Below are 19556 nucleotides of genomic sequence, written 5' to 3'. Positions count from 1 at the left end.
AAATTGGGAAGGCCCGTATAGGGTTCGCTGGGTAAACCGACCTGGCTCCTACCAGTTGGAGGCCCTAGATGGTCGAGAAATTCCAAGGAGCTGGAATTCCGCTAACCTACGGGTGTATTACCAGTAGAAAGACAAAGCCAGAAAGACAGTTCAAAAAATGTATAGTCCTTTTCATTTCAATAATTCCTGGTCGCAATGGCGTGTTCGTGTGATTACAAAGAATTTCCAGAGGGGGATTGGAGAGTAAAGAAAGTAAGGAAGAGGTGGGGACTCCGTAGAGTTGAAGATCCGGGATCCCGAACCCTCCACCCGAAGCAGCTGCAATCCCACCGGGCGTGGGTGCTTCTCCCCGGAGGCGCCATCGACGCCTCACGCAAAAGACGAAGAGCCGGCGCGGACGAAGAAGAAGTGGACGAAGAAGGGGTTCACACTGCTCCTAGAGGAACGCCACCTCCAAAGGATATTCCGGCCCTCCCCAAGAGAAGGGGAGGGAAGGAATACAAGGGAGAAGAGCGCGAGGAGGCGCGATCCCGGATGAAGCGTCTGGCGCAGAGCTCAATCGGGAGGTGGGACGGAAAAGAGGGGGGATGTGATCCCGGATGAAACGCCTAGAGCGGAGTTCCACCGGGGAGAATCTCCCCGTTGATCCCAGATGAAACGGCTAGTTGGCGGAAGTCGCGAGGGGCGCACCTCCCGTTCTTCCGGCAGGGGCTTCCCAGCCACGCACCGGAGAGGAGGTCCACGATCCATGGCAACCTGAACAGCTCCGGCTTGGCAGGCTCCACCGCACCTGCCCTTATATTTATAGCCAAACTGTGGCCCCCCGGTCGTTCCGATGGGGTGGCTCCAATAAATGCGGGCGCATCGAATCCGGAGCCGTTCCGGCTCTCGAGGCGTATCCTCCCACGACCTCCTAAGCATCATTCTCCTTAATTGCATTCTTCATGCAGGACACTCCTGGCGGCGTGTATCCCACGGCACACGTATCTCCGCACGCGCCCAGGCCGCATCCGCCTCGAAGAACGCGCGTATCGCGGCCGCTTAACTGGCACTCCTCGCAAGCAGCAACTGGCCGATCCGATTTCCCAGGTAACGCCTCAATTAGCATTTAATAGCCTTCTGGTGTTCCCCAGGCGACACGTCGAGAGGAGGAGAAATTCGATCGCAGCTGGCCACGGAGAAACCCCGTCGAGCGGCAAGTGATAGGCGCGCGACCAACGAGCGGAATTCCCCGAGGCTCGGCCCTCGGATGCCAGGCAAACCCGATGATCATCCCGAGAGCAGACTAGCCTGAAGCCCCGACCGGTCGCCTCGGCTTGCGCCAGCCTTGGCCGACCAACGAGCGGAATTCCCCGAGGCTCGGCCCTCGGATGCCAGGCTAACCCGATGATCATCCCGGGAGCAGACTAGCCTGAAGCCCCGACCAGTCGCCTCGGCTTGCGCCAGCCTTGGCCGACCAACGAGCGGAATTCCCCGAGGCTCGGCCCTCGGATGCCAGGCTAACCCGATGATCATCCAGGGAGCAGACTAGCCTGAAGCCCCGACCGGTCGCCTCGGCTTGCGCCAGCCTTGGCCGACCAACGAGCGGAATTCCCCGAGGCTCGGCCCTCGGATGCCAGGCTAACCCGATGATCATCCCGGGAGCAGACTAGCCTGAAGCCCCGACCGGTCGCCTCGGCTTGCGCCAGCCTTGGCCGACCAACGAGCGGAATTCCCCGAGGCTCGGCCCTCGGATGCCAGGCTAACCCGATGATCATCCCGGGAGCAGACTAGCCTGAAGCCCCGACCGGTCGCCTCGGCTTGCGCCAGCCTTGGCCGACCAACGAGCGGAATTTCCTGAGGCCTAACCCTCGGATGCCCGGCCTAACGCCGGAAGAATTTCCTGAGGCCTAACCCTCGGATGCCCGGCCTAGCGCCGGAAGAATTTCCTGAGGCCTAACCCTCGGATGCCTGGCCTAGCGCCGGAAGAATTTCCTGAGGCCTAACCCTCGGATGCCTGGCCTAGCGCCGGAAGAATTTCCTGAGGCCTAACCCTCGGATGCCTGGCCTAGCGCCGGAAGAATTTCCTGAGGCCTAACCCTCGGATGCCTGGCCTAGCGCCGGAAGAATTTCCTGAGGCCTAACCCTCGGATGCCTGGCCTAGCGCCGGAAGAATTTCCTGAGGCCTAACCCTCGGATGCCTGGCCTAGCGCCGGAAGGATTTCCTGAGGCCTAACCCTCGGATGCCTGGCCTAGTGCCGGAGGAACTTCAAGAGTCAGGAGTCGGCGAGATGCTACCAAGAGTTAAAAAGAGGAAGGATGTCCGCCGAAATCCGCAGACCGCCAGATCAGCGACAACCTCCATACGCCATAAAAAAAGAGCGGGGAGCTCGGAGCGCGTGCGCCTTTCCGAGGGATGGCGGCAATCTCGAAGCATCACTCCCTTCACCCGTTCCCCTCCTGGTTCCAGGCTCGGAAGTGGGGGGCTACTGTTACGGGGGAACTTAGCCACCATGCCCCACGTGACCGGCACGCGCGCCCAGGAAGACTACGGCTGCCCCTTGATCCAGCAATCCGACCTCGGGTCGGATATCTTCGGCTCTGCAGTCCGACCCCGAGTCGGCTGCCCCTTGATCCAGCAATCCGACCTCGGGTCGGATATCTTCGGCTTCGCAGCCCGACCTCGAGTCGGCTGCCCCTTGATCCAGCAATCCGACCTCGGGTCGGATATCTTCGGCTCCGCAGTCCGACCCCGAGTCGGCTGCCCCTTGATCCAGCAATCCGACCTCGGGTCGGCAATCTCTTGACAACAACAGACTGTTCTCCTGAGGCACGCCGCGGCCCCCTGCTCCACTACTCCCTGCAACGGCCGAATCCGGCGCTGCCCCACGATCCCCTGTAACAACCGTACGAAGCGGAGCTCCACTACGCCCTGCCATGGCCGTACCCGGCGCTGCCCCACGACGCCCTGTAACGGCCATGTCAGTGGCAACCCCATCGTGCCACACGATGACCAATCCCCAGAAAAACCCCCCAGCCTGATATATATGGGGCTGGGGGGGAAGGGGGAGGGGAAGCAAGATTCTCCATAGCATCATCTTACCTGCTACCTCTCCTTCTCCTTCGATTCCCTCTAACTTGATCGTCGGAGGGCCCCCACTACCCCAGTGGTGGTGCGAGGCTTGCTTGCAGGTTTCCCGGCGGAAGGTGGAGCGCAACCAAAGCAATTCAAAGGGAACCCCGTTCACACCGCTGTGCCAATCGTTCTCGGTTTGGACCCCCAGCAACAGTATGCTTTTAGTTGTATGTGAATATGGAGGGAGCATATCGAATGGCGATACATGGCCAAGAAGAGCTCACCATAAATTTTTGACTCTTGATTGAGACGGTGGGCCATGTTTGATTGATTGGTAGAATGATGACCCCAAGTTATATTCCATAAGGGCTAGGATAGAAAGTCAAGAGTCCAAAGCCAATAGTTATCACCATCAATACTAGTATGCAAGGTGATGATAATCGGAATTGAAGGGATAGTTCAATCTATCTCAAAGGTCGGCTGCTTTCATGATCAGTCACCTTAGAGGTAGAGGTGTACTAAGTATGATGTGACATGTGAGCAACACTGTATGTTTGAGAACTTAGATTATGCAACATATTTTCTACAGATTATGTTTATATTTTATATGCATTTGGCTCATTATTACTATTTTTTGGTGTAGAAATGAGTATTAGCATTTTTAATCCTTTAATAAAAATTTCTAGAGAAGACAAGTCGGATGGTCCTAACTATACTGTCTACAGTTGTATGTTGGATTTAGTGTTGTTCGGTAATAATCTTAATTAGGTGTTAACAGAGGTTTGGCCAATATATCCTTGAGGTGCTGACCTTATGGATCAACAAAAAGAAGCACCTAAGAATTGGGATTGTACCAATAAAAAACCAAAGATTATTATTCTCGCTAGTATGTCGGATATTCTCATATCACGAAATGAGAAAATAAAAATAGATATTTAATGTTCATAAAATATTTGGTGGATACAAAGGCTTGCACACCTTAAGATTTCGAGGGCGTTGATAAACACTAAGCTACTAGAGTGTGTCTATATGGTCAAGATAATTGGCTATATTCAAGAGTTGGAGCTCCAAGTCTAGAGATGGATGTAAACATCTAGATTGATACTGTACTATAAATGCTACTAGAGTTAGTAATTTCACTGTCACGCCCGAACCTAGAGGGTAACAGATGTGGACCATGCAAGCATGTAAGGCTACAAATCAAGTCATAATAATCTCAAAGCAATAATAATAATAATTCTTCGATCCTCAAAAACTAATTTAATCGACATCTAAACAAAATCATTCTCACAATCAATTATTCCAAAGTGATATAAGTTAAAATATGCTAACTAATTCCAACCAAATAAATTGTTCTAAACTGATAGGGAATAAATTAATTTTTGAAAAATACATATATCCGTTTTAAAATTTATTATTATTTTTTAAAAACTGATACTAGAAATTCAATATCAGGCTATGGACACGTTACTCAGGGACATGGGTCAGATACAGAATGCACGAAGTATCAAATACCAATATTCTAATCACTGGTGGTTTGGTGTCAAAACTAGTTTCTCATATTACAAGTTGATGGGGCCAAAAATAATCTTCATTGGCGGGGATGATTATAGTTGTGCTGAGAATACATACATATAAAATAAATTTTATAATTTTTCCAGTCATATTTTCTAAATTTTATAACATAACTCATATCATATTTTAAAATAATTGCTATCGTAACTATAACATGTCCGGCCCATTTGACCAAGTATAAAACAATATAACAATCATATTCGATAAACTAATTATTATTTTACCAAAATTTGAAAAATATATTTTGAAGCATGAGGTTATTTACCTCTTCTCGCTTTAAAAACTTTACTTCAGTTGGACGAATTAGATTTACCTATTTTAATATCATTAAGATACCATTATTTTTTTATTATCATAAAGGCCAAGCAAAATTAATAATAAGATACTATTATGGATACAACCTTATGCCCAAATAAGGGTGGAGAAAAGGAAATGTCAATAAGACGATGGTACCCGACTGCATAGGTCAGTCCGAACAAGGTAAATTAAACTAGTCAAGATCAGACATTATTTAAGTAACTCAATAAAGGTCAATGATGACCGAATTTTCAAGAGACTTGATAAGTGCTGAGGTAATGGGCCGGCCTATCGCTCGGGCACTGAGGTAGTTCAGGACCTTCACATTGGAGTCAATTGGAAACTGAACGAAGAGAGATAGAACTTCATGCTTTATAAGGATGAAGAAGGATAGGGCTGATCAAGCGATAAAGCCCAACAATCCGACCGATTCGGTCAAGTTCATTCTATCCAATCAAAGATCAAATCAAAGTATAGGTAACTTATAGCGATCGAGGAAGGCCATATCTAGTGGAGTCCAATAATGATCAAGACGCCAACAAAGATTGGGTAAAATTCAACATGTTGAATGCTCACAACTAAGCCAGTTCCAGACCTCCTATTTGGGCCAATCTAAAGTCCACAAAGTAAAGACCTGGGACCCTCTATTAAGCCCCAGATCATGTAGAGAGAGATAAATAGAGAGAGAAAGGATGGGAAGGAGAGAGAAATAAGAGAGAGTAAGGAAGTTTCTCTCTCTAACCAAGGAAGAGGGGTGGTTTCCGAGGTCAAGGACCTATGGTTGGACAACAAGCGATCGACGACGACTGGCGGCTGGTAGCCCCAAAATAGATCAAAACAAGAGTTTTGATAGAGATCAGAAGTAACCAATTCTAACAATATCCGAATGACTGTACTTCCATGCAAAACCAGAGTTGACTATAAAAATGGATTCGTATAGAATGATATATGAGGTCGGCGAGATGGCAACGTCCGACTATTCAAATTGGTCAGCATAACGAAACTCAATCCATCTGATCAAGAAATATATATCGAATCAAGAAAAGAATAATAGATCAAGAGTTATCAATTATGGATTCAATGGTAGCTGATAATAGTCGGGGTGAAGGAAGGACAGGATCGATTAAATAGCAATGCTCGACAATTTGGGTTGGTCTGCTCTAGCCAATCCAACTAGTCAAATCATAAAATAAGAATCATACCATGACACAGATAATACAATAGGAATGTAGGATAATAGAGTCCAACAGTACTCAACAATGGTTGGGCTAAAGCTGATGAGCTGCATGGCCACAAGCGAGGTTCAAGATTCTCTCTTCAGAGGGTCACCTAAAGATCCATTGAGAAGGCTAGGACCCTCCTCTAGGGTCCATAGATCCAAGCAAAGAGAGAGAAAGAGAGGAAAACAAAACAAAACGAGAGAGGAGAGAGAAAAGAGGAAAAGAAAATAAAGAGAGAAAAGGAGAGAGAAGAGAGAAACAAAGTCTCTCTCTAGCTAGGGAAGAGAAAGAGAGGAAAGGTGGCTGCGGTGATGCCTGGGGTCAGGAGATCCACGGATGCCCACTATGGAAGGCGGCCGATGGCAACCGGTGGCCGTTGGCGAGAAAAAAAATTCTCCTAAAATAGGGTTTCGAGCCCCTTTAACCCATGAAACCAAGATATCTTAGTGGCTGGGACTCCGGCCATGGCTATTAGGGGCCAACATAGAGATGAGGTGAAGGTCTCGACGATGAACACTAGCGGCAGAGGTAGCCAGAACAAAAAAAAAAGAGAAAACAAATAGGGGCGAAGACAAGGGTTCTTCTTCTCAATTGATTTCTAGAAAAATCGACACTGATGGTGGTGGTTTGAGGTTGTGGAGAGAAGAGGAAGAAAAAAGAAAAAAAAAGACCAAGGCCTTACCTTGCTTTGGTGAGCTCTTCGACCTTGATTCCTGGTGGGCATGATGCATCCAAGCCATTGGCAACCAAGGGAAGGAAACAGAGAAAAACAATGGCGGCCGTGAGATTTATCGGTGAAGAAGACCTAGGGGTGTCGATGGCTTAAATAGGAGTGGAGGCTAGGCTTATCCTAGCCTCTGACAGAGGTTGCAGTAGAGGAGGACTCCTTCTCCTCCTCCTCCATGGTTCACTAAGGCTCTGACCTGTTCTGAATGGAAAAAGGGCCTTCGGGCCCTTAGTTGGCGTCAGGCCGGGTGATGGAAGCCCTCAAATGATGGATGGCGGATGATATATTGATAGTGTGTTGGGTGGCTAGGATTCACCAAAGTGTTGGATGAATGCCCACGGTAGGATGGATGGTTGGGGCTTGATGGCGTGATGGATGGATTGGATTAATGGACCACCTCAGGGCAGCACCAAAAATCAAAAGATAGTAGTGGGATTTGGAAGTACGACTAGCTCAAGCTAGCACCTATTTTCATGGGTCGATTTAGAGCTAATGCCTAGAATTTTTTTATTCATTCAAAAGATCCCTTTCAAATTACATAAGAGGCTTATTTATAGGACCCCCTAAGGATCTCAGCCATCTCTTCAAACGAAAGATAATTCAAACTCAAATTTCAAATTCAAAATAGCAACTCTAAAGCCTAAAGATCCTCCTTCTTTCAAGGGATGACCAAGTTAACCTCTAAGCCCATGCACATGTCTTTAAATTCAAATGGCTCATCCGCATGCCTTTTAATTTAAATTCAAATAGTTGATTGCTCTCCCTAAGATTTAAGAAGCCACATGCCATGCTCCTCTCCATGTGCCATGCCTCCTTGCTGGTCCTTTGTGCCTTATACGCCTTTTTTCAAAGTGGGCTAAAAGCCAATTGCATTGGGTCCTTGCAAGCTGCCATCCAAGCAATACATTTGCTTGGCTTTCTTTGCTTCGGCTCTCCTTGCCTTTCTTGCTGCATTTCTCATGGCTTTCTTCATGTCTTCATCATTCCTCCCCCCTTCAAGACTGACCTTGTCCTCAAGGTCTAGCTTTGAAAATTTTTCCTTGAGAACTTGGATGTTTTCCCATGTGGCATCTTTACTGTAAGTCCCTTCCATTGCACCAAAGCTTCGGTTTGGATTTGACTTTCTTTCTCCACTTGTCGGTATTCCAATACCTCACTTGGCTGAACATTCACCCTTCCTTCTTCATCTACCATTGGCCAATCATTGACCACCTTGCTTGGATCCTCAGTTCTTCTTTTAAGCCATGAGACATGAAAAACCGGATGGATGAGAACCTCGGTTGGCAAATCTAACTTATAAGCAAGCTGCCCACACTTCTCCAAGACTTGATAAGAACCAAAATACTTACCCCTTAATTTGCTGAGTGTTGCCTTTGATAGAGCCTTGTACTTTCTTGATAGGTATTTGAGGTACACTCACTCATCCGAATCAAAGGACTCCATGCTCCTTTCTTTGTCAAAGTGCTTCTTCATTTGCTCTTGAGCTTTTGCCAAATTCTTCTTGAGCTCTATCAAGACTTCATCTCTTTTCCTAAGCTCCATGTCCATTAGATAATTAGGTGAACTTCCAGCTTCATAGGATACAAGTGTAGGGGCCAGCCTCCCATAAAGAACCTCAAATGGTGATTCTTTGATGGATCGGTGGTATGAAGTGTTATACCAAAATTCTGCCCAAGATAAATACTCTTCCAACTATTTTGGATATTGGTGCACATAACATCTAAGATATTGCTTAAGAGTCCAATTAGTTACCTCACTTTGGCCATCGATTTGGGTGTGGTAAGTGGAATTTATTGCCAACTCTGTGCCATGCATCTTGAAGAACTCCCTCCAAAAATTGCTCATGAAATTCCGGTCTCTATCCATCACGACACTCCTCGGCATGCCATGCAATTTCATCACATTGTCCACATAGAGCTTGGCTATGGACTTGGCGATGTAAGGATGCATCATGGCGACAAAGTGAGCATATTTGGATAGCTGATATACCACCACAAGTACCCCATCAAATCCATTGGAAAGGGGGAGCCCTTCGATGAAATCCATAGTGGCATCTTTCTATGTATTGGAAGGGATTGGTAAGGGTTGCATCAAATCCTTTGGCTTGCAGCTCTCACTCTTCACCTTTTGACAAGTATCACACTCCCCCACATACTTCCTTATGTCACCTTTCATGCCTTCCCAAAAGAATAAGTTAGCTATCCTTGCCCAAGTTCTATACACCCCTGAATGTCCTCTCTCATTGGAATCATGAAAGTAGCTCATAACCTTTTTTCTAAGCTCTCCTACATTTGGCACTACCACCCTTCCTTTATATTTCAAGAGCCTATTTTGCACTTCATAATTTTCCACTCCTTGTCCACCCACTTCTAACTTCTCCATCACTTTAGAATATTTCAGCAACATCTCTCTCAAATCTCCTGGCATTTTAGCCCTTAACTCCACTCTCATCTTCCTCACCCTCACTCAAGGTCCTCGATTGAGAGGCAATGGTGTTAGCAAAGCATTGCCCCTCATGCCTCAGAAATTTTTTCTATCTCATTCAGCCCAATAGTTCTACCTCCAACTTTTTTATTCATTCTCAAAGTGACCCATTTTCCTCCCCACATGAATTTCGTACTCATTTTTTTATAATCCGACACTACCTTTCCTAGCTCCCTAACCATTGTACACCCAACACTACATCCAACCCTATAATTGGCAAAGAATATAGGTCCGCCTCAACCTCAATCCCTTGCATTTTTACACACACTCCCTTAAACATCTCTCTACACTCCAGCTTATCACCACTAGCTACCTTCACCTCGAAAGGTCCAATTTCAGTTAAAGGTAACTTCGAACATTCAGCTACTTTAGAGTTTATGAAGTTTAAAGAAGAGCCATTATCAATGAAAATGGTTACCTCAAGCTTGCCAATGTGTGCTTGAGTCTTCATAGTTCGAGGACCCACAACCCAGGCCAAGGCATGGATGGAAATGTGTGGCTCCCCATCCTCGGCTTCATCGAGCTCCTCCTCCTTGCAAGCTCCACTATGGCCCTCCTCCTCTTGGGTTTTCTCCCCCTCAAGAACTGGCTCAATGAGGTAGACATGCTTTGCCTTGCATTTGTGACCCAGTGTGAACCTCTCATCACAATTAAAGCAAAGACCCTTCTCCTTTCTTTGTTGCATTTTCTCCCAAGATAACTTCTTTATGCCTTTGATAGGGGGCTTGCCTCCAGATGTACTGCCACTAGGACCTCCCAGGATGAAGCCCTTGCTGAATCCCTTATTGACCCCAAATGGTGCAGCTATAGGGATTGTCTTCTTCACCTCAAACCGGTTGTTCCTCCTTAAGTCCTGAAGTTGATCATCCTTCATACTTGCAATCTCCAAAGCTTGCATTAGTGACCTTAGCTTTCGAAGCTTCACTTCGACAGCCAATTTTTCCTTCAATCCGCCTACAAAAGATCCAATAAGAGCCTTCTCGGACCAGCCATGCACTCTAGTAGATAGGTACTCGAACTCCTTTTGATAATCCTTCAAGGAACCCGTTTGCTTGATCTTCGAAAGAGCTTCATGGTAGTCAACATAATCAGTGGGTCTGAACCTCTTCAAGAGCTCTTTGACAAACCTCTTCTATCTCAATTCCTTTTTATGGGCTTTGTAGATCTTCCTCATCCATTGCCACTCCTGATTAGCTTCACCTTCTAGGAAGTAGGCAGCATAGGACACCTTTGTTTGACCTTCCATGGGATGGTGCTCAAAGTATTGCTCGGCTCGGCTAACCCATGTGCTAGGATCGTTCCCATTGAACTTGAGAAAATCCATCTTAGGCATAGCTGCCCCTACCCTCGGTCTTCTCTCATATCCTCCTCTTCTCTCCCTTCAGTCCTCTGCATCTTCTTCACTCCCTTCGGAAGACTCCTCCGCTTGGCTTGAAGATGCTTCACTAGATGAACTTGAACTTTCTAACCTTTCATTGTACCTCTTGCCCCTAGATCTCTCGGATCCTCGCTTTGGTCCTCATTGGTTCTTCTTCCTCCTTGTTTGTTTATGGACACCACGAGCTGATGGAGCACCTCTTCGACATAGCCTAGTCTTTCATTGGCAGCAGCATTTTGAGCCTCTAAGGTTGCTTCCAAGGCTTCAATCAGCTCTCTATGAGTTGGTTGTCTTTCGGCCATGATCTTCTTCTTCTTCTTGGCGTCAATGGCTTCCACTTTCTTGGGTTGAATGCTCTCTTAACGAAAGCACCAATGATGGAAGCCCTCAAATGATGGATGGTGGGTGATGTATTGATGGTGTGTTGGGTGGCTAGGATTCACCAAAGTGTTGGATGAATGCCCATAGTAGGATAGATGGTTGGGGCTTGATGGCGTGATGGATGGATGGGATTAATGGACCACCTTGGGGTTGCCCTAAAAATCAAAGGATGGCAGTGGGATTTGGAGATAGAACTAGCTCAAGCTAGCCCCTATTTCTATGGGTCAGTTTAGAGCTAATGCCCAAATATTTTTTATTCATTCAAAAGATCCCTTTCAAATTACAAGAGAGGCTTATTTACAGGACCCCCTAAAGATCTCAGCCATCTCTTCAAATGAAAGACAATTCAAACTCAAATTTCAAATTCAAAACAGCAACTCTAAAGCCTAAAGATCCTTTTTCTTTCGAGGGATGACCAAGTTAACCTCCAAGCCCATGCACATGTCTTTAAATTCAAATGGCTCATCCACATGCCTTAATAGTTGATTGCTCCCCCTAAGATTTAGGAAGCCACATGCCATGCTCCTCCCCATGTGCCATGCCTTCTTGCTGGTTCTTTGTGCCTTGTACGCCTCCTTTCAAAGTAGGCTCAAACCCAATTGTATCGGGTCCTTGCAAGCCACCATCCAAGCAATACATTTGCTTGGCTTTCTTTGCTTATGCTCTCCTTGCTTTTCTTGTTGCATTCTTCATGGCTTTCTTCATGTCTTCATCACCAGGCCAACAGGCCGACCTAACGAGGCTGGGCCTAATATTCTCCCATCTTAAAAATGAATTTTGTCATCAAAATTTGACATACCTTAATTTGCAAAAAGGCCTGAATATTTCTCTTTTCCTAACTCAGGTCTTCTTACCATAATACCTTTCGGATCAAAGAATCAATATTACTAACCAGTTCCAAAATAACTTGAACCACCATACTTCTGCTGCGCACCCTGATTCAAACTACCAAAATCCATTGGAATCACTAATAACTTTTGATCAAAATACTACTTTGTATTATAAACCAAAGAGATCCAACATTTTAATTTTTAGATAAAGCCTAAAAAGGAACTTTTGATTCTCGTCCCTTAATTTACCTCGAACATATCCATCTAGATTAACCCTCAAGTCAATTGATTCGTTCAAAACCATCATATAGGTTAGTTATTATAATTCAAATATGAATTAAATCTTAATTCTCTTATCAATTCAACTAAAGGATTCCAAGTTAAACTCCTACAAGTAAAAGCAACTAGATGAATTTTCTCAATGCACCCCCAAATTAGAAGGATATAAATCAACACAAATAAGTAAAACTGACTCAATTATCTCTCTTAGAGTTTTCTTCATCGAGATCTTTAGCATTTATCAAAAATCTTTCATGATAATCATGTAATCCTCTAAAATTCAAATTCTTTATACAAATCTAGATTTCATCAGCAACCTCAACAATATTGGCAAAAGACCCTAGACCGATTTATAAACCCAAACTTTGAATTGAAGTTTCATATGCATCACATAGTCTCTGATAGACATAAATAACTATACTATCTAGAGCTGCAAGTTGGATTTGGTATTGTTTGCTAATAATCTTAACTGGGTGTTAATAGAGGTTTGGCTAATATATCCTCATGGTGCTGACCTTATGGATCAACAAAAAGCAGCACCTAAGAATTAGGATTGTACCAATATAAAATCAAGGGTTATTATTCTAGCTAGTATGTTGGATATTCTCATATCACAAAATAAGAAAATAAAAATAGATATTTAATATTCAGAAAATGTTTGGTGGATACAAAGGCTTGCACATCTTAAGATTTTGAGGGCATTGATAAACACCAAGCTACCAAAGTGCAGGTCCATCACTAATCATATGGTCAAGATAATTGGCTATATTCGATAGTTGGAGCTCCAAGTTTAGAGATGGATGCAAACTTCTAGATTGATGTTGTACTACAAATGCTACTAGAGTTAGTAATTTCACCTTAAACTATACTCCCAAAAGTAAAACCTTGACCCTTGCTTAGTTGCTCCAACAACTCTATGCAGCTAAGGAACTTGTTAAAAGGAACATAACTCTATAAGTGCTTTCTGCACAGGCATCATATCCTAAAATACAATTTAGGTTGAGGAGTGGAACGAAAGATAAGAAAGGAGTTAACCAAGGGTCTATTTAGTAGCAATAGAAGGTGTAGTAATTACCAAGTCAAGTACGAAAAAAAGGGTAAGAAAAAGTTGAAGGGTGCTCCAATTGTGGCAAGTCAGGATATTGGAAGAGAAATTGCCATTTGTATCTAGCTTCCAAAGCCCAAGGAATAGTTGAAGGTATTTTTCCATTCAAATATGACTATTTGATGTTATACTTAATAATCTTGGGCTATAGACTAATAACATTGGTCCATGATTTTCTTTTTTGCAGGGAAGGCTTCGAAGCCAGGGCAAGTTGAAGAAGATGAGATCTTCTAATTGAAGCAAAATAACATAGATTGATTGTAGTTAGTATCACATCAAGGTGGATATATTTTTAAGCCATAGATATTCTTACAAACAATATTTAATTCTTTTTATGGTTTTGATGTTTGATCTAGGAATGATGAATTTTAATAGTGGCTTAATTAGTAATTATCAATTTTCTATGATTATACTGCTATTGGTGATGTCAAAATGTTCGATTGATGTTATGACTTTGGTATGAGTCAATTTGGATGCATATACTTCCTATCAATATACTTTCTTTAATATGTTTAGTGGGAGCTTTCAAGCTTCACATATCATTTGAAAGTGAAGGAGATGACTAGTTTTTTTTATCTTATCTCATGAAATGAGAATTGTTAGCACAAGTAAGAACACATGGTATGCTCAAGGAATATATTGAATTAGTTAAGCCAAGAGGTTCTTTTCAAAAGAGTTTTGATTGGAGTAAGAGAGACAAAATTTTTACCTACCTTTTCTCCCAGCATATAGCATAAATTGTCATATGATAGCACCCACCTAAGTTATTTCATCTTCATAGGCGGTGATTATTTTGGTTATCAATTGACATTTCTAGTTGCATAAAATTGTTTGATCTTATTGAGCCTTAATAGGTGTAATTGGTTCGTAAGAAAATTCTAAAATGAGAGTTGACTTTATTGTTTGATATGATAGTTCACATATTAAATGGGAGTCCCTCAAGTATAATTCATATTGGATTGATAGTATATTCCTCATAGAGTAATTAGTATTCATATTTATAAAGTATGAGAGAATTTGAGATGGTTATTATGAAGGAAAAATATCCCGCACAATCCGATAAAATCGGATGCCAGGTCAGAAAATCAGTTTTAAAATTTTATCTATTTATTTATAACAGGTATAAATAAATAACATAACTATATTATGTTTACCATACCTCGATCCCGCAGCGGAAGATGGTCAAGGTACTCAGGAACAGAATCTGGTACAGGGCCAAGTGCTGGATCAGATACTGGATCAGATGCTAGATCTGGTACTGGATCGGGAACTGGATCTGGAACTGGATCTGGTGCCGGATCTGGTACTGATGGATCTGGTGCTATGCGAGGCCCGGATGTACGGACCCTCTACTTCACACGCATGCCAAGAAATGCAGGAAGGTAGGATGATGTCTGTATAGTGCAAAAACCCTTTTGCAAATAAAACCCTGGAAGAAAAGAATTTCAAAAATTCCTTCTTCCCTTTTTCTTTTTCTTTCTTTTCCTCTTTCTTCCCGTTTCCTTTTTCTCTCTTTTACAGGCTACTCAAAAGATCATGAATCTCCCCTCTCCCCGGATAAAATCTCTAGCTCAGAATGAAGAGAAAGCTAGCCTATTTATAGGCAAAGACAAGGCTGAACCAGGGAAGAGAAAACGCCAAAAGGGAAGAGTGAACGCCAAACGTTTCATGATTTTATTAAATTTTTTGAACCGTTTGATTTCAATTAAATCAGTCCTATATTAAAGAGGTTTCAAAACCGAAGAGACACGTCTCTTCGGATCTTCAAATGGTAGCCGAAAGAGGGAAGATCAAGCGGCCTTCGATGTGTTCGGAAGAAGAAGAAGAACGCGGTCCACGGGAGAAGGTTTGCAGAAAAATTGGTCACTGGACCGAGGAAGAAACCAGAACGTGTCATTCAATTAGAGGGGCAAACAAGTAAATTTCCATCAAATTTGACTTTTCTTAAATGGGTTAATTCAAATGGGCTGAATCAAATGGGCTTGGGTCCATCATTGGTTCTAAACCAAATTGAAGACCAATTTGAAAGATTTTGGATCCGAAAAAATTCCACATGAATCTGATTCATGTGAACTCCAATTAGTTCAATTTTCAGATCAATCCAAGTCACACTTGGACTAGAATAAATATGGAATAAATTCTAATAAAATCATCATTAAGCCCAATTCATCCAATTCAAAACCAAACTCAACAAATGAGTCTAAATCAATTTCAATTACATTAATTGAAACTTGATTAAGCCAGAATACAGACATAATTAAATACACATCCATGAAATTCAGTATGTACCTCATGTTCAGTGCTAGCTGAACATAGACAAAACCAAATCTCAAATGACCCACAATTTAATTCTCAATTAAATTGGATCAAGTCCTTCCTACTTAACTTGACTTATGTGCGTGACTCCGATAGGTTCGAACACTAAGCCGGTAGTACATGGACTACTCCATGCACTAATCGAGGTGACCATCTAGCAATGATACCCGACGTCCGGATAGGTCGAATATGCAGAGCAACATTCAAGAACCTAGACGTATGGTTGTTGCATAATTCATCCCTATGACCATCGATGCTCAAAATGACCTCAGAGTGGATTGTCGACCTCTGGGTCCGGTCATCCATAGTGTATTTCAAATAATCAAATCAAGTGACCTATCACTTGGTTTACCCTGGCCAAGGTTTTACTAAATTGAAATACAGTGAGACATCAACTCCTAAAATCTGGAGCGGTCAATCCCATCTTGACTCATACACAGACTTCGCGAGTACTTGACTGCACCCAGCATCCTTCCGATCCCTGAATTAGAAATTCAGGTCATCCAGTGCCTAAGTACAGTGAGTTGCTCGCAAGTCACCGTGACAGTCTCAGGTCTAAGGGGTACTTATGTCCACATGCTTTGCGAGCTAACTCCCGACAGTGGAGTGCTACGCAGGTGAGTCACTGTTCAGTGATGATGTACTCCTACATCTCACCTGTATGCCATACATTGTCTCCACACTCCTTGGTTTAAGAGGACAACCAACTAAATGACACACAACGACCTATACTTGATATAGCTATCGTCCAATTGACAGCTCATCATTTGGTCGCGAACTGATTTAAGGACTAAATGATAAAACCTCTTTTATCCACTAAATTAGTCCTAAGGACTTCATCACAATACACAGGAGTTCAATTTGAAAATGTAACACTTGTGATGAATAGAAAATTGCCAGAATAATTTTTTATTCATTTTAATAAAACATATACATAATCCAATTTCTTACAATTAAAAAAAAAAATGGCTTTGGGACACAATTCCCAACATATTAGCCCTTCCTTTTTAGATAATCGATTATGGATATTTATGAACTGTTTTTATTCATTGGGTGCATCATGATATAATCATAAGATTTTCTTATTTTCTATACCCCATAAGACAATTGCTTACATTGGGCAATGGAATTTGCGAGGATAGCTTATGCTACAAGAAGGTTTTGTAACCTGAGAGGACATAAGAATGTAAGCATGCACCATATGTTAGCTCTATGAATTAAAGACCCAAATAGCTTCAAATGCAAGTGAGAGATTGTTACAAGTAGTGTATGCCTTAAAAGCTATTTACATAATTAACGAAAGAACAAGTTAAGAAATATGGTTATCTCCTTTATATACACAGTCATAAACAATATTAGGCTGTATCATGTGTCGATTTTAGTGCTAGAAACGAGTTTATATGTGTCACTATTGGGTGGAATGACCAAGTGGATGGAGTGTTTTCCGTAGAAAGAATTGAATCACTATAGACACTTGAAAATTTTTTATAGCTAAAAATGAGGTTGGGTGTCAAACGTATATGGTTATCACTATGTACAGTATTCAATGTCAAATTAGAGTTACTTTTTTCTCACAGTCATCAGAGTAGTTGACTTTGCACTAGTATAGTGGGTATTGAACAGTCAATTACATAAGACCATCTCTTGAAAAATCACTATCAAATTTGGTGATGTTTTTTGTACACACAATATGCAAGTGGTCCCTAAACTTAAGGATATGACTACTTACTACATGTTGGTTCGTTAAATTTATGGCCAAACCCATATATCAACAATCATAATCTAGATTATTTTCTTGATGGGGAGCACAATAGTTTTTTGCTCCATATCACAAGTGGAAGTACTGATTGTTCCAACAAAGAATCCATCTACAAGAATCTATACATATAAGAACAGAGACATGCCACACATGGAAGTCTTAGATTTAGGCAGCATTTTATTCAAATATATTTTCCATAATATATTACTAATTGCTCTGAATATAACCAAAGGTTATTCAAAATTGGTTCTATGTGTGCGTTGATTAACTATAATTTATGCATTTGACCTAAGGTTCTAATGGGCCATAAGATTAGTTAGCTATGGATTTGATAATGCAATGATTTTCCCCACCATACTATTAAGGAGAAAGGAAGGTGAAAAGACTGAAATACAAGAACAACTATTGTGCATGAACGAGGCTTTCTCTATCTACTCTATCTACCTAGGATTAGCACGGGCATAAATCATTATGTATAGAAATGCTGCTCCACTTTGATTTATTGTGTCTATGGCATAGCCCATCCAATAAGATGGGACATGATATATTAGATACCTGAGTTGACTTTAGTAACCCACATTTGTCTGTCAACCTCGACCTTCTAGGATCTTTTTTGAGTTCTCACAAAGCTTAGGGTCTATTTGTTGAGTAGGTGAATCAATCCCTTATATAGGGATTGGTTCATATGAGTTGGCATATTAATAAGTAGATTGGATTGGCCTATACAATGGTTTTGCTAGAGTAGCGAGCTCTTAGGGGCTAGCTCTAGGTGGCCGATTGCTTCTAGAATCTCTAGGGATGGCCGTCCAGACCTTGGATATCCTAAGTGGTTGCCTACTACTAGGGTTTCTTCCTAGCTAGCCAACTAGAACTAGGATTCCATCCTAGTGGCTACTAAACACCTAGGGACTCTTAGGATACAACAAAATACCCCTAGGATTTCAATCCTTGGGTGGTAGCTTAAGAGGCCTAGAATTTCTTAAATGGGCATAGACTCTTTCCTATAAAGGGGGGAGAGGCGCAGGGTTTGAATGATCCTAAGCGGAGAGTGCCATTTCTAGGGAGACAAATAAGAGTGAAGGAAGAAGAGAGAGAATGAGATGAGGAGGAGACTTTATAATATTTCTTGGAGGACCCATGGGTACGAGTACTCTATGTGGTGCCTAAGATCTATTTATTCATCTTTTTCATCATCTCTCTCTATATTTTTCTCATCTTTGCAGGTAATCTATCTCAATATGCATACTGCCTATGTATTTATGGTAATTTATTAGAAAAGAGAGATACTATTTTATTCTATTTATATAATTTTACTATATAACACCCTATGGATGGATTCCATATCCTTCATGAACCACTTTAACCATCAATGTTGAGTGTGATCTCAAATATGGTCTCCTTTAACTATTGGTGTAGGATGTATTTGATATAGACTAGAAACATTTCTACCTTGAGATTCATGAAAATGCCAAAGAAACAACACCTAGCATTAAGAGTGACCCTAGTAGAGACTAAATTGACTTCTAGGCACGAATATGGCCGGAACTTGACCTACGGGTGCCTAAGGAGCTCAAATGTTTAGTCTTATGAGGTGACATAACTAGTAGTAACTTTGTTATAGATAAAATTTTATCATGAAACTACTTCCAAAAGTGTTTTTTGTCAAGTAAGCTTTCTAGCATAAGTTTTATCATGTCAATCAGAGGTCGAATAATAAAACTATAGTGAGACATCGAAAGATATGTTAGTATAGTTAATTTGAAGTTGTGAACTGACGACTAGAACCTTCTATCAAAAGATGTTAATAGCGACAAGGCCATAGCTAGTACAGTTCTATGATAGAAAACCTATCTTTAGTTGGTTTTTTAGTCCCAGTCAATCTACAAGTCGTCGAACAACAATTAGTATGCATCCAATTGATATCAACAGTAAATAGGTCTTGTTTTAGTGCCCAAATTGTTCTTAAGGCATATAAATTGTTTTTAGAAGCCTTCTTTTGCAATTTTTTGACTTCTAGTCGAGTTCTAAGGGATTCCATGAGTTTTTATAATATAAAAACTTTGGATCATTATAAATACTCCTCTCTTCCCCTCTTTTTGATCTTAGTTAATATTATTGAATTTTGAAGATCTCTTTGAGTGTTTTCTTGC

This window comes from Phoenix dactylifera, chromosome 16, assembly GCF_051530095.1.
Source record: "Phoenix dactylifera cultivar Ajwa chromosome 16, Ajwa_hap1_PhDact_Kaust_v1.1, whole genome shotgun sequence".
NCBI lineage: Eukaryota > Viridiplantae > Streptophyta > Magnoliopsida > Arecales > Arecaceae > Phoenix > Phoenix dactylifera.
Note: the sequence above shows the minus strand (reverse complement) of the source record.